At 36.6% G+C, this 5,919-nt stretch overlaps 1 non-coding gene and 1 pseudogene across 1 annotated transcript; both read right to left on the reverse strand.

The window, feature by feature from the left end:
• Positions 1-3,654: 3,654 nt before the first annotated feature.
• Positions 3,655-3,895, reverse strand: LOC118004915 (annotated as a pseudogene).
• Positions 3,896-4,154: 259 nt separating this feature from the next.
• Positions 4,155-4,264, reverse strand: LOC118007163. The gene has a single exon (XR_004678297.1). It is a non-coding gene; the product is annotated as a U6 spliceosomal RNA (small nuclear RNA).
• Between the last annotated feature and the right edge of the window lie 1,655 nt (positions 4,265-5,919).

Genomic DNA, 5,919 nt, shown 5'->3' on the forward strand with positions numbered 1-5,919 from the left:
CACCCAACCTTAGGTTAAATACCAATCCCCTCATTCTCTCTTTGGGTCAACTAGTACACATTCAAATTACTTAACCTTGAGTTGCTTCTTTTGTAATAGAGACACTAACTTACCTTTTCCTTTATACTTGAGTGGAGTATCTAATTGAAATAAAGATTTTCCCCTCCATTTGGACATAAATGCTTAATTCTTGCAGCTGACCATTTTATCACTTCTTGCTTCCTCATTATATATAGAGTAAATATCAACTTCATAGAGTAGAGTAAACCATTACAGTTCTGATTAAAGTGACCCTAACAATCTGGTGTTGATTGCCTCCTTCGGGGAGAATTCATTGATAAATAATAATATGAGAACACAAAAGACGCTGTTTTAGCTGCTCTTCTGAAAAACAATACTTAGAAGTAAGACAATATAAAAACTGATAAAAAAAAAGTTTGCTCCCATTTTTATTTTCCCACTTAAAATTAATTGAAGATACAGCATTCATTCCATTACACATGAAAAATGTAAAACTAGGCAAGTTAAAGGGACTATCCCACTGTCACCAAGTTGGTTATTTCCAGAATGTTAATTAGGTTCAACTACCTATGTTCACAGAACCTATCTGCATCTCCCTGGACTTTACTGACTACTACCCTCCAGACCTAATTCCCTACCTGGACAGACGGTGCTCTCACTCAATACTACGTGTTCCTTTGGCATGAAACTGGATTGTGCAACCTCTGATCCCAGCCAGAAAAGTCTTCCAGTCTTAGTCATTCCTGTCCTACAGTCTAGCAACTAACATCCCTGTTGAATATTTACATCTTTCATACTATCTTGTAGGTCCATGTTTTCACCCATCTCCGCCCTACCCTGTGCCACGAGGAGGCAAGGAATAGGGATTGCACCAATGCCCAACTTTATCTTCTGGATTCTGGTTAGAGTTAGCCAACTGGGAGTATCCACAGGGGATGGGGAAAGGAGAGTAAAGTCATGATATTCATTCTTGCCGTTCTCTCTCTGAGGGTCAACTCCCTCAGTCCAAGGTCACAGCACCTCCTGGGTGCACTCTGTGTAGGTAACACCCACTGTTACAAGCTACACTATCAGGTGTAGTTTCTTGACATCATTCTCAAATCTTTGTAAGAGGTCCCTATATACCTAATTCTCCTCCAACTACCCACTTTCTCGTTTGAACTCAAACCAAAACACAAGAAAGGAAGAAAAAAAGGAGTAGCCTATAAAACATTGGACATATAATATAATGTTTGGTCTCCTCATCTTTATCTCATCTCTATTCCTACTTCATTTTCCCAAATCACATCTAATGGCAATGCAAACTCTAAGCATACAAACTTTATTGTCAAGGCACTGTGCTGTTCTTATTAAGATGTCGTTTAAAAAAATATCACTTAAGCAATAAATGCCTGTGTATTATTCCATATCTTACATTTGCAGAGCACATACAATGGTTTTACTTAGCTCTTTTGTGATAATCCTTATCTCCTAAAATATTAAAAGTGTAGAAATGCTCTTGAGAGAAACATTTGATATGTTACTGCCTAATTGAACATATTCTTATTGAAGATGCTGATATTCTTACTATATGTGTGCAATAATTTGCTAATTAGTTAAAGAACTGATCAATAGCATAGAGTTAGATCAGAATACTGTGAAGGGACATTATCTCCTTCACAACTTTGAAAGTTATATTTCAAAAACCTTTACATAAAAATGAGCTCATGATTGAAGGGTTAAAGTACAATTTTCAAATAAATTAAAAACATGACTCTCATATAAATATAAAATGAACACATATCAAAGATTTAATTAATTAATCAATTAATTAATCAATTAACGAAGGAACAAGTAAGATGGAAAGACCAGTTCAAAGGAGATTTTGAGAAACAGAAACACATAAAGACAAAGAGAGGCTCTCCTTGATCTAATTCTCATCAAGCTCCTCTAAGACCTCTAAGTCTTGACCTTGGGCTTTAGTGTTCTTCCTTGTTGGGCCTGCATCACTCATCTGCAGCAAGAATTTTGCTAAGTCAGTTTAGAAGGAACTGCCACCCTCAATGTTTGATCACCCACACTATCTGATCAAATCCCTTATCTCCCTATCCCTCATAATATCTGATTTCCCTAGCCTGTCCTTAGCAGAAACCCTCCCACCCCCACTAGTTTTGAATACCTCCTTAGTAATTTTCTATCCACCGATGCCCCCACCCTGCTCTTTGGGTGTAAATCCCCTCTTTTCCCTGTACTTAGAATTGAGCCCAATCTCTGTCTCCCCTACAGCAAAATGCCATTGCACTAGTCCTCTGAATAAAATCTTCCTTACTGTTCTTTAACAAGGGTCAGAATGATTTTTTAAAATAATAGTCAGTCAAAGGAATGCTGGAATGGATTTGCTAAGATACAAAACTGTGTAATATCCTATAGAAAAATAAAACTATAACATTTAGCATCATCTTTTCTCCTAGCTAGAAACACACAAGTTGACATGTAAATGGAAAATAGTAAAAAATGATTTGTAAATAGTTAAGTCAATACAGGTGTATTCTCCTTTATAATTAAATTAATTCTCAGACAGATCTGTTAAACAATGACATTGACAAGTCATTCAGTCATCCTCTGCTTTATTTACAAGTTTTGGATGAATTTTCTTAACAAAAGATATTAACACTTTATGGAACATGAAGTTGAGCTGGATGAGGTTATTAGCAAGCCTATATGCCACCCTCCAAAGTTTTCACTTATTGAAATCAAAATGAAGGCAAAATCCTACAGAAGCATATCATAGTAAAATCTCCATTGATATTTTATTAAAAATAAAGAAATGACTTTCTGTGGCCTAGGATTCCTTGTGCTCTTCTGCTTCTCTATCTATCCCAGGTCAGAATGGGGAATGTAAATGAAGTTCATGAGATTCTTCCTCTTCTAAATAACTTTAATGACTTCCTTTTATATATACTTTCATAGACAACTTAAAGATCAGGGCATATAGCTTTTTTTCCACCTATGCTGATACTGCAACTTTTCTCACACATGGAGAACTAGAATTTTAAACAATTCATTTCACTAGATGCAGACTTTAAAAGTACCATCTGCTTCTAGAAAGAGTTTTAAGATTCCTTCTAACTGAGACTGTTCTTGAAAGTTTCCAAATATTTTCCCCTTTGGAGTCTTTCTGAACACTTTTTAACATTATAGGATAAATTAGTTTATAAATAACAGGATTGTTCCTCAAAAGGAAAGGTAATAAAATTCAAGAAAATGTAAATAACCAAACTTACAAAGGTGAAAAACAAGAAAAAATATAGCTACAATAAATACTTAACCATACGTCAAGAACAGAGATGGGTCCATTACATACCATAACAGCTTGTCTTCATATCAATTCTGCATCCTGTGGCTCCATGAGGTAAAAAGTAGTAAACCCAAACTCACACTGCTCAAAAGTATGTATCAGGATGTGAATTTCTATCCATCACTTTTCCCTGCACCAGGCTGCCTTCCTAAGAAATAATATATTCTACATTTTTTTGATGGTCACATATCTGCCTTTATCATGAACACCAGGTAGGATACTTCCAACAATAGTAAACAAAGGAATTTATGGAAGCAGGGATTCAGTGAAGCCACCTGGATGGACCCCTTGAGAGCTCATAAGTAGATGCCAACCCAGAACAGCAAGAAGACTCCAAAGCCCAGAAAAAAGTGAGGCCACTAAGGAGATGAGGAGCTCTTTATAGACATCACGAGTGTACTTGGTGGAGGTAACCTCGTAAATGAAGAACCAGGAGGTGAAGAACATGCCAATGGCCAACAGCGCCACAGCCACATGGGGGAAGACAGCCGGGTTCACTGGGCTGGTGTATCTCCTCATGGCCTCTTCTAGCTCCATTTTGTCAGGCACAAGGTTATCCACCTCTCCACCACTGGAATAACACAGGATATATTCTACAATTTATAGCTATAAATTATACTGTCACTAAAACAAAACAACCAGTCAGTTTATGAATATCCACTGATTTTCAAGTGTAACACCTTCTCTTCCTCATTGATTCTACAAATAATTTCTTCATGAAAATAAAATGAGAATATGATACTCTATTTCATCAACATTAAAAAGAAAACTGATCACAGTCTTCCATGTCTTTTTTTAAAATATAGAACGCTTCACAAATTTGCATGTCATCCTTGTACAGGGGCCAAACTAACAATCTTCTCTCTGTTATTCCAATTTTAGTGTATGTGCTATCAGAGCAAGCACCGTGTCTTCTTTGATTTTTTACGAATATGTCATTAAAAATATGAATGTAACGAAAATAACAAACTTAAAATACTCTGCCTTGCAATAAAGGAAGCTCTTTGTTTCTCCCAAAATTTTGATGTCAAATCTAAAATGTTTTGCTTTCCTGCAAAAGCATGCTTTTTCTCAGTTTTCACCTGCTGTGAGAATTATTCCTACATTATAATTAGTTCAGATAAATGAATGGCAAGATTGCTCTTCAGATTTTACTTTTAAAGCTCATTTACATGATGGTCTATGATGACATGGTTATTAACAGTTTTTGGGCAATTAATTAAGGTAGTTGGTAGAGTTGTTAGCACAAAATGAAACTAAGAGGTTGTTTTAGTAAATCCTTCTGCTCAGGAGACATGATAGTAGCCATTAATCCACACTAACTAAATGAATAGTGCTTTTCCTCCTCTCACTCTACTTTCTTTGGTAGGCACTGTATTATTAGCAGATTTTTTAAAAAATTTTTCATGTGTGAAGTTTTGGTATCCTTCAACTACTGTCACATCCTTCCTCCCTTTTCTCTCCAAGCTATGAAGTACTGAATAGGCACTGGCTGTTTTCTCTTTCTCAAGGAACTCTTTCTTTCATCTCATTACAGGCTCCATCAGACAGAAGCGTATCACAGTAAAAACTCCAGTGATAGTTTATGAGAATAAAGAAATGCCTTTCTGGTGCTCGGGATTTCTCCACTTCCTTTTACATTCTCCTCCTCTTTTCCAGAGATACATCTAGGACTTCCCAATACCAGTTCTTACTTCCTTCCTGGGTCCCAGCCTGTGGCTGTTAGATGGGACTGAGGCTAACGCTCTGTGTAATACCTGTGAATGGAAGTGACATACGGACTTTCCGGCTGAGCCAATAAAAGCCTGTGCTCAGTTTTCCGCTCTGTCCCTTCCCCTACCTGCCACAACACTCCTGGAAAAGCCACAAGTCTGCTGAGCTGCCATGACATGGACAGTTGTCCCAAAGTGTCACCCAGATTCACAGAGGGCTTTGCCTTAGTGAGAAATAAATTTTGCTGTGTTAAGCCACTAAGATTATTTAACATGGTAGCACAATTTAGTTTATGCACCTTGAAAAGAACTTGAAGCAAGAACCCCGGAGACTGACTGGTGCCTTCTTCGCTTATTTATTCAGGAGCCCCTTGCGCATTTACGTTTCTAATTCTCAACACTGTGCAATGTGCCCTCAAAGATTTTTTGCAATTCAGATAAATGGCAAAACATTTTTTTTTCAGCTTTATTGAGGACTGACAACATTGTAAGATATTTGAAGTATACGCTTTAAATTTTAACCAAAATTTATAGATGGCAAATTTAGAATACAGAAAAACATATTATTTTAAAAACAGGCTGTAGTTTTCCTTGGCTGTATCAACAGGGCAGAGGGAATTTCTTTTAAAGAAAGAACAGCTTTTATTTGAAAATCAACAACTTCATGGGCTTTTTGTTTGTTTGTTTGTTTTTTAATGAAAGCGATGTTCCCACCCCCAAACCCTCTCACACGCATACAAACACACACAGAGACGACATTTGGATAGAAGATGTTTAAATTACTTTATTTAAAAAAGTAATTAGACTTTTGAATGTCCCTTCAATAGGACCCTGGAATTGGGGAAGCAG

Source organism: Mirounga leonina, unplaced genomic scaffold (assembly GCF_011800145.1).
Source record: "Mirounga leonina isolate KUSES-001 unplaced genomic scaffold, KU_Mleo_1.0 Mir_115, whole genome shotgun sequence".
Classification (NCBI taxonomy): Eukaryota; Metazoa; Chordata; class Mammalia; order Carnivora; family Phocidae; genus Mirounga; species Mirounga leonina.